The sequence below is a fragment of the Triticum aestivum genome, chromosome 4B, assembly GCF_018294505.1.
Source record: "Triticum aestivum cultivar Chinese Spring chromosome 4B, IWGSC CS RefSeq v2.1, whole genome shotgun sequence".
NCBI lineage: Eukaryota > Viridiplantae > Streptophyta > Magnoliopsida > Poales > Poaceae > Triticum > Triticum aestivum.
The window spans coordinates 621,156,878-621,167,138 of NC_057804.1; the positions used below are offsets into that span (position 1 = coordinate 621,156,878).

General features: G+C 47.1%; 1 pseudogene; it reads right to left on the minus strand.

Annotated features, from left to right (window-relative positions):
- Nucleotides 1-6,257: 6,257 nt before the first annotated feature.
- On the minus strand, nt 6,258-8,148 carry LOC123089442 (transcription factor BHLH3-like; annotated as a pseudogene).
- Between the last annotated feature and the right edge of the window lie 2,113 nt (nt 8,149-10,261).

Genomic DNA, 10,261 nt, shown 5'->3' on the forward strand with positions numbered 1-10,261 from the left:
TCATGCCTTGTTTTTTATCACTTCTCTCCCTGGTCCAGCAGGGAACATTCAGCAGTATGTGCATGATTACTACGCTGTTGCAAGGTTCAAAGCCACATATGCTTATGCCTTGCCTGCTATGGAGGGAAAACAACAATGGGACATGGTGGACCCTCGATTCAAGCTTTGCACTCCAGTTCTGAAGAGAGCAGCAGGTAGACCAAGGAAGAGTCGAATCAGACCTCGCAGCGAAGGAGCTGGACTTGGAGCGAGGAAGCGCAAGTGCACAAGCTATGGTGGGTCTGGTCATTTTGGTAAGTATTGTGATAACACAGTAGATCCAGCGTTCGGAGAGAGTTTCGATGAAGGCTTCGATGAAAATGATGGACAGCAGCCGGTTGCATCAGATGAGGATTTTGACGAGGTTCGAAATGATGATGGTCAACAGCCGCATGATTTTGACGATGATCCAAGTGAGGCGCCAAATAGTGATCATGGTGATCCAAGTGAGGCTCCAAATAGTGATCATGGTGACCCAAGTGAGGCTCCAAATGATGATCATGGTGATCCAAGTGGGGCTCCAAATGATGATCTTTGTGATCCAAGTGAGGCTCCAAATGATGATCCAAGTGAGGCTCTAAATGGTGACCAACCATCTGTTGTTGTGAGTTCTGCTAGGTATGTTTGAAGAAGACGCACAAGGTACCGACAACCAAGAGGAGAAGAGAAGAAGCAATGAGCACAAGGTGCACGAGGAGCAAAGTGATGTCAAGAAGCTCAAGGAACAGACAGAAGCCCGAACGCTATATGTGAATAATTATGAAACATTATGAATAATGTTGTATTTTTGTTGGATGATGTTAGAACTATGTTTGACATGATGTTTAAATCTGTTGGATGATGTTTGAATGAGCACATGGGTTTTCCTTTACATGATTTTTTTGAATTTTGTTTTGCTCATTTGAATTCTGGTCAAACCTAACTTTGACCAAGATTTAAACAAGTCTAAAACATCAAAATGAAGAACTAAGCCTGGATCCTTCTTAGTCAATCCAAAATGAAGCTGTGGTGAGGTTTTTGAAATTTTCATGAAAAATGTGCTAAAATGAGGGTCCAAAGATAGGGTAAACGGCCTCATCTCTAAGCAAGGTTTTTTTTGACCTTGTCTAAATCAGCCAATAACTTTCCTAAACATATATTCTATATATACGGACTATGTGCGCTGGTTTTTCCATTTTTTGATTTTTTTAAATTTTGTTTTGCTCATTTGAATTCTGGTCAAACTTAACTTTGACCAAGATTTAAATAAGTGTAAAACATCAAAATGAAAAACTAAGCATGGATCCTTCTTAGTCACTCTAAAATGAAGCTGTGGTGAGTTTTTAAAAAATTTCATGTTTATTTCCCCAAAACACTTCTCTTCACTTCATACAAAAGAGTTCGAGATACTCGAGATATCATACAATACACATGAACTTATCGTTTAAATGTATGTAAAACTTATTTATCAACTTAAATCCTTAGTATATGACATAAGAAGACTATGTGCGCAGGTTTTTTATTTATCTGTTTTTTATTTAATTTATTATGCTCATTTGAAATCTGGTCAAACATAGCTTTAACTGCTCCAAACCCCTCCCAAACCCCGCTAACCCTAGTGCTGAACCAGGACCGTTCATCTAACCCTAGCGCTGAACAAGGGCCGTCGATCTAACCCTTCTAGAAGGAATCTGTGGGGAGGAGGGGGCGATCCGCGAGATGCAATCTGATTGGCTGGGAGATTCTTTTTTTAAACAAATATCGGGCGCACTGGATGGACCGTTGGGCCGTCTCGTTGTCTGGGCCTGAGACCGCAGTAAATAGCTCGTCTCAGCCTTTCCACGCCTTGCATGCATGCATGGGAGGCGGCGACGTGCATAGGCTGCGACGTAGGTTTGCATGAGCGGGAGGCTGCGACGTGCATGCATGCGAGCGAGGCGTGCTAGGCGTGCTAGGCGCACTTGGCTAGCGAGGCCAGCTAGGTGGTTCAACGAGTCAGATGCACCGTCCGGTCAAAGAGCTATGCAGTGATTCAAATGCACGCACGCGCCCCATGCATGCATCGTTTTTTGGCAAAAATTTAAGAGTACAAAGCATAACGGATACACACATGCGTTCGTATTCACACACGCACCGTTCTCACCCTTTCTCTCTTCCTCTCCCACCCATAGGCCTATAAATGGGGTGCCTATCTTCCTCTCCCACCCATAAGCCAGATCCGATCCATTCTCTCCAACTTCAAACACCCAATCGACCGAGCCCTGCCCAAGCGAGACCATGCAGTTCAACGGGCCGACCTTCAGCCGTCCTCCTGTCGTGCCGGAGCGGCTCTACCCACCGGGTGTGCTCGTGGAGAGGGAGCTCCGCGTGTGGGCTTTTTCAAGGTGGAGGGGTTCCGTCGAACTCACCCGCGCCTTCCTCAGAGCCGGCTATGCCCACCTCCCACGGGGCTCGCCGAGGATGTTCACCCTCAATGAGGTTCGTGACCGCGGCAGCATCCTCCTACTGCTCACGGTCACCTTCACCAACCCGTTTGACGCGCGCGAGCTCCTCGGCCAAGTCTTTTGGTGCGACTGCGGGGCCATCTTCTTCACTGTCTACAACATCTACACCAACTACGAGAACATCTTCCCCACTCCAGCCGGGATGCACTCCCTTCCCTACGACGATGAGGAGGAGGTGTGAAGATGAAGATGGTGTTGAAGGGGCGCGCGCGGCCAAAGTGGAAGGAGGAGATCAAGATGAAGACTGTTTCATTTTTTATTTGTTGCTTTTCTATGTCGTGTCGTGTGGTGTCATGTTTCGTCATGTATCCGTGAACTGTCCGTGAACTTATTATTGTAATGGTACTTGTGTTGCATCTTATCTAAGTTATTTATTAGGGTTTATTATGTGTGTTAAAAAATCTCCGTGCCCAAGCATATAATTTCTGCCCTAAACCAAGTCATGAAGCTCGAGAACTTGTGGTTGTCATTCAAAAGAGGGGGTGAGAAGCCCTCCGTTTTATTCAAAAAAAAAGTCATGAACTAACATGCAAATTTATTCCGTTTAAATCCTAAACCAAGTGCCACTCTAACACTAAACCAAGTGCCACTCTAACCAAAACCACGTGGCAGTGCAAATATACGTTTTCAACCTTCCAACCCTCCAAAATTTCAGTGCAAAACAAAGGAAAACCACTCTCACGCGTGTGCAAACATTCATGGTCTCACATTTTTTTTTGACAAATTTCACAGTCTCACTATGTATACATTCCTTCCCTACCCATGTCAAACTCTTGCCATCTGTCCTAGCGGTTACCAGCGCAGCCCTAAACACCACAAACCCACGCAGTCTTGGGTTCGAGTCCCCAGCCGCACCAATTTTTTGTGCATTTTCCATCCTTCATTTTTTTGACAAATTTCACAGTCTCACTATGTATACATTGCTTCCCTACCCATGTCAAACTCTTGTCATCTGTCCTAGCAGTTACCAGCGTAGCCCTAAACACCACTAACCCACGCGGTCTTGGGTTCGAGTCCCCAACCACACTAATTTTTTGTGCATTTTCCACCCTTCATTTTTTAGACAAATTAGTTTCTACTCAATGTAATGCCCTTAAAAAATGTTCATTTATTTTGGCACTAGGTGTAAACATCTACCAGAGCTGAGGCACATTTTCCATGAAATTTTGGTCTTTGATTTAAATCACGGTGTATTTGAATTGGATTACTTAAATTGTTATTAAATATTTAACATATCCAAAAAAATTCTAACCTTAATTGTTTGGCTCTGGAATAATTCATTAGCTGCATTTCATTTATCAAAAGTTTCTGAATTCCTCATTTCTTCTCCTTTTTTTCAACATATTTAAATGTTGGTCACTTCTTCTCTTTCTTTTCAACATTTAAACAACTTTGACCAACACTTAAACTAGGTGAATTTCTCATACAATTTCAAGATTACAAATTCCTCCATAATTACATACATTTTCAACATTACAACCAGTGCGATTATCATACCTACAAATGCCCAAAAGTATTTGCAAATGGGTATTGGTAGTGCTTGATCTTCATGCTTCCTAACCTTCTTCTTCAACATCCTAAGCTCAACAGCTAGCTCTCTGTCAGTGCGTACTTCGCCCTCCATCTCTTCTTCTGGAGCTCGTGTTGCGGCCACTGCGGTTTGGGGCAGCATGCGCAACCATTCGTCATGCTTTTCTTGCAGTTCATTTATCAGAGTCTTGGCCAGAGCATCCACCCAAAGAAAGAAGCATGTCACCTGCATGAACACGGAACAGATCAACCGATTGCTCAAAGATCCCGACCACGAAAATGGTGCAATTGCCCCGATTCTTATCCCATTCTCGCTGCACACGTAGAACGGACGATTGTAGTTCCTAGGTGTGTGAGAAACCCTCCGATCAACGCTCGCCCCGCACCGCGGACAGACGAAGACAGGCATCTCCACACGCGCCCGGCTCTGCATCCGCGAGGTGGCGCGGGAGCTTGCGGAAGACATGGAGCTCGGAGCTGAACGGGATCTCAACGCCACCGCGCCCTCCGCAGCTAGCTTCCCACCGCCGTCGTGATCTCGCTCTCTCGTCGCGGTCAGCGTCGTGCTCTCTGTCGCCGTGGTCATCGCCGATGTCGCCCGCTAATATAGCACACCTGCAACGGCTCTATGCTCAACGGCTCTCTGTTGGGTCCCGCAAGCCACGCGTGCAATGGTCTGAATAAAATTGGCCGCCTCTGCCGCCTGGTCCCACCTGTAAGGCCGAGTCAAAACGTTGACCTGACGGAGACGCCAAAGTTCATAGAACGAGTCGGTGCGCACGGACTAGGGGCAAAACTGAGCACAATTTGCATCTGAGGGCAAAACTGAGCAGATGGACACCACTAAAGGCAAAAGGATAATTAACCCCTCCTATTTTTGCTCTAATCTCTCCACGTAATCGCGTAATTTTCCACAGCAATCCCCTCCATAGGTGTATCATTGCTCGTCAAAAACTGCGATCATTCCGCTGTAGTAAAAATTTGCGAGAGGAACATTTTGGTTCCAGCTGCTTCCGTAATTGGTGCCAAATCTCTTTATTGATATTTTCTTGCTTTGCTATCACTTATTGGTCACAATGCCTGCTACTTATGCTATGGTGAGATGCTGCTTGATGTATGTCAATGTCTTGCATATGAGCCTGCTCGTTTCCTTTGAAGTGTTGAGAATCATGAGGTATTGATCTCGTGGTCAGTTGGTTTTTGCAAGTATGTTTTTACAAAAGCTTGGTGGATCCATTGGTTTAGCATGAAATTCAATTTCACTCATCAGTTTTTCAAATCACAATTTCCCTCAATGTCTATCGCATCGACATAGCAGTCGAGAGTTTGCATCCTCGTGGATGTTTGTCTCCAGTTTGCCAGAATGTTTTTTTTTTCGAAACGGAGGCAAAAGATTTGCCTCATCTATTAAAGTAGAGGAGAATAGAGTTTTGTAGAGTTACACAAGGTCGAAGTACGGCATGACAATTACTCGCGCGATACAATTTTCCCTAATTGTTTAGCCCCTGTAGTAACCCATAGGTTGGCCTCATCTATAATAAGCCTGAGAAGGATTGGCGGTGGCGTCTCTTTGTGGCGGAAGACTCTAGCGTTCCTTTCGTTCCAAATTATCCAGGATACGAGCATGGTAAGGGAGGCCATGGCTCGACGATCCGGAATGCTCGAATTGGTGCGCTTGTCCCACCAAAAGAGGAGGGAATCCTCGAGGTGCCAGTCAGAAGGGTCCAGATGCGCAAGCCCATACTTGTCAATGAGCATCCGCCAAAGCCTCAAGGTGAAGCGGCATTTGGTGAATAGGTGGACGCCCGACTCCTGCACCTGCTTACAGAGCGGGCAAAGACCACAGTTGTCCCAGCCACGTCGCTCTAGCCTGTCGGCGGTCCAAATCCGATCTTGTAAGGCCAGCCAAGAAAAGAATTTGACCTTTAGGGACGCCCACATTTTCCAGACCATGGAGTCCATGGGGAAAGCGTCAAACCCAGAAATTGTGTCTTGTATGCAGTGGACGCCGAATATGAACCATCCGAACTAGTGGTGCAAAATGGACATGGAAGGAATCAAAGGACCGCGGTGTGTACAGTACGAGAGGTACTCGTCAGGGCTTGTTCATATGTGCCCATATGTGTACCCAATCCTTGACCACTGTGTTCGTATAGCCCAGTACAAAACTTGATGAACAATAGTTGTCAGGAAACAGCTAAACATACACAAGAAACAAAAAGCTGTAACAGTGCCCAACCAAATACAGCACCAGATTGGTATCTTTTCATGTCGGCCAAATCCCAATACTCCACTCCATACATTGATATGCATGCATTACACTCACGGACACACGCCCAACTATTACAATCTGGTCACAAACAGCTGAACTTTAGATCGTACTACTAATCTACTGTTCAAAATTTTAACATAAACACTGCATTAATTCATGCAGATATTTTTGAAAACAAATCAAGCAAATACTATATGCAAACACAGAACTCACGGAAGATTACAAAATTACAATTACAAGAAGCTTCTTCTGCTGCATGCTTGATGAATTGGCGTGCTCGATCTACAGACACCTTCCTCCATAGCCGGCACTCGTGAACAATGCCTGCTTGATCTCGTCGGTGCTTGTCACTCGGCTCCTGCCTTCCTCCTATATAAACCACACACACACCATGCACCGAAGATCGAATTATAAATTTATAGTAGTGCAGAAAACATGTACATTCGGCCAAGAAATGGAAAATTTCGCTTCTCCAAAAAATGCACACGACTAATTCCTTACTTGTGAGCATGATGCTTGCATGGCGAAGTCGCCGAAGCAGCTGAAGACGCACTGCTCGATCTCCAGCCCCAGCACCTCCAGCGCGCTCACCGTCGAGATCAGCACGCCGGGGCTAGTGGCGCAGCAGATGTCGATCCTCGTTCGCCGTCGCCCTGTTTCTCGATGACAAACTGTATGGATAACAATCAGTTCAGAATTCAGATTCGTTGTCTGGCTCCTTTAGTTCGATCAGTACCTTGGTGGAATTCCTCATCGGCATCTCCTCGCTGCTACCGCTGAAGAAATTCTTCGTGGTGTTCAGCAGGTTCAGCTCCTCCGGCGTGGCGCCGATCTCCTCCTCGAGGGTTTTGATCCGCTCGGTTAGTTCATTCACGTAGTCTATGGTGTCCCCGAGGATCGAGGTCCTATCCATCTACAGATTGATCGATTGGTTTGATCTAAATATGTTAACTAAGGTCCACAACTCAAATTGATAGCTGATACTCGATAGAGAAATCACTAGCAAGGTTGATTCATTAATTAATTAGGTCACAGGAGAAATGCGAGTTGCGACTTGCGAGACAGAGACACACCTTGCTGATCTTGGGCACGATGGAGCGAAGCATGGAGAGCCGGTCGTTGAGACGCTTCCGGCGCCGCCTTTCCGCCATAAGGTTCTTGGAGGTAGTGCCGCCGTTGAGCTTGCTTCGAGCGTGGGCGCCGGTGAAGACGCCCCTTATCATCTCCGGGCTCTCCCCGGCGCCTCCTGCTCCGAACACGAACGGCACCGGTGACGACGACGACCCACCACCGCGATGCAGGTTGCTGCCGCTGGGGTCGTCCTCCGCCATGGCGTCGTGGAGAGGATACTGAACCAGCGCCTGGCCGGCCCCGTGGGCGACCCCATGCCGAGGGACGACGCCGACGCAGCTCCTATAAGGATTGCACACTTCGCTGAGGTAGTCGAAGTTGAACTCCTCGTGCGACCGGTGCGGTGGCGCCATGGGCTGTTGAAGAAACGGCCCGGCCAAGTCCGTGCCGCTGCTCGCCTCGCCGGCGCCCTCACCGCCGTAGAAGAGGAGGTCGCTTGTCGTCATCATGCCGCTGCCCGTGTACGCCAGCCACGGCGCCTCCTCCCGGCGCAGGGACATGAGCTCGTCGAGGAATGACTGCTCGTCGAGCTGATCCATGCCGCCCATGTTCTAGACTTGTAGTAGTAGGTGTGCCAGCTCTGGAATATGCTTTGCTTCCCTTAATTTCTCTCCCAGCTAACTTGCGGAAACTCCTCACGCTTATACTCCCAGCTGCAAGCAAGGCGGCCAGTAACTAGAGTCCAATGGCAGTGTAGGGCTGGAGCAGGAGGGGGATCACGGAAGGAAGCAACCTGGGAGTTAAGTGCGGCGTGACAAACCCAAGCGACAATCATTCCTTGGCATCAACTGGCTAGTTACTCATGGTGGTGTACTGGTGTTGTCACGGCTGGCTGCATCGGCTGGGTTGGTCAGCCAGAAAACGGCGAAGCTATCATGGGAGGGGAACTTTTGGTCGGACATATGCACTCTATATGAGATTTTTTTTTAGTAATTCAACAAAAAGTCAAAAATTCCTGGAAATATTTTTGAAATAAATTTGACCTTCTATTGTACTTGTGAGAAAAAGAATCCACAAAAAAAATATCCCTTTGACTTCTTTTCAAAAAAGACAAATTTTTGACTAATATAATGTGAATAGTGACCTATAATAGCAAATAAATTTTGTCTTTTTTGCTGTGAGGTCAACTTTTTTTTTCGTCGAGATTTATATACTAGTGCAAAAGTAAGTCAAGTGTTTTGTCAAAATAGTTCTTACCTATTTTGACTTTTTATTAAAATATTAAAAAAATTCCTCATATAGGGTGCATAAACAACAGGAACCAAAGTGTATTTCCCAGCTATCCTGCCGTTATTTTAACTTTTTAGGAGATCTCAGCTCTGGGCGCATGAATGCATGCGGCTTCAATTATCGTCCTTAGAGCATCTCCAAGAGAGGGCAAAAATATATAACGCTAAAATAGTTTTACAGCGTCACTGTATTATTTTTAGCATGCTGCAGTCAACATTGTTTTTTCATATGCAAAAAACGTGCAACCAAAAAAGATGCAATAAATTATGAAGCATGCGGTCCGGCGCCCAACATTTGCAGCATGTGCTGGCGCTTTTCAGCGGGTGCGTTAAATTCTTTTGCACGCGCACTATTTTGCAGCATCTGCGGGAGCGTCTCTAGCGCCCAGAAAGGACGGTTTGTAGCACGGGTGCAGTTTTTGGGCGCCTGTTGGAGATTCTCTTAGAGCGACTCCAAAGCAGCAACCCAATTCGTCTAGCATGTCGATTTCAGTCTGTGCCGACAAAGAACACAGCCTAGTGCAGAGAACCATTTTCATTTCGTGTCCGTTTTGTGTTCGCTGGGAGTCATTTTCGTCTCAATTTTGGGTCACATTTGGGTTGAAGGCGGATACAAATCGGAAGTTCTCCGTGTCCTCATCCGCCTCTGTCCGCTGCATGCGAGTGGTGACCCAACTGTCATATCCAAACAAGAGGGGCCCACCCATCCATCACACCCCCTCTCTCTTCTCCTTTTCTCTCTTTCTCCCCATCAACGCCACCAGGCACGCCCATGCGAGCGTGGCGCCGGCCGCTTCGGCCTCCGCCGTGAGCGCCTCGCCGGCCTCTGATGGTGATATAGACCTAGGATAGGGTCATAGGTCTGACCTATATACCCTACCCAAGTTCACTACCCTAGAAGCAAAGAAGCTCAAGAGACAACAGGGAGTGCCCAATGAAGACGTCGAATGCAATCCACTTGACCAGTTTATATCACTCGGGTACCCCTCCTTCCCGGAACCACTCGACCATACAAGAAACCACTCGACCCACTGAAGACCAGGAGTCGAACAGGACAACAACGGTCAAGCATTCACTCTGTAGTCTTCAAAGGCATTAATAGCACTTTATAACTGGCGTTACCAGTAACGCCCCTCTTTATGTACATTGAACTCTCTTTAACGGGGGATGGCTGGGGTCCTGGCGCACTCTATATAAGCCACCCCCTCCTTTGGCACAAGGGTTCGCACCCCCTGTAACACACACGCATACTATAATCCAGTCAACCGCCTCTGGGCACCGAGACATAGGGCTTTTACCTCCTCCGAGAGGGGCCTGAACTCATAAACACTTGCATACAACCTCACCGTAGGTAGGACCTTGCCTCCTCATTCGTACCCCCTACTCTTACTGTCAGTCTTAGTACCACGATAGTTGGCGCCCACCTTGGAGCAAAGTATCTTAGCGACTTCCGGCGAGGTCGCATTTTCTTTAGTCTTCATCAACATGATTTCCGGCGGCAGTTTGATCATGGGCCACGAGTTCCGACTCGGGGCGCTCACTTTCGTCGCCGACGATTCGGCCTGGCTCCAGGCGGC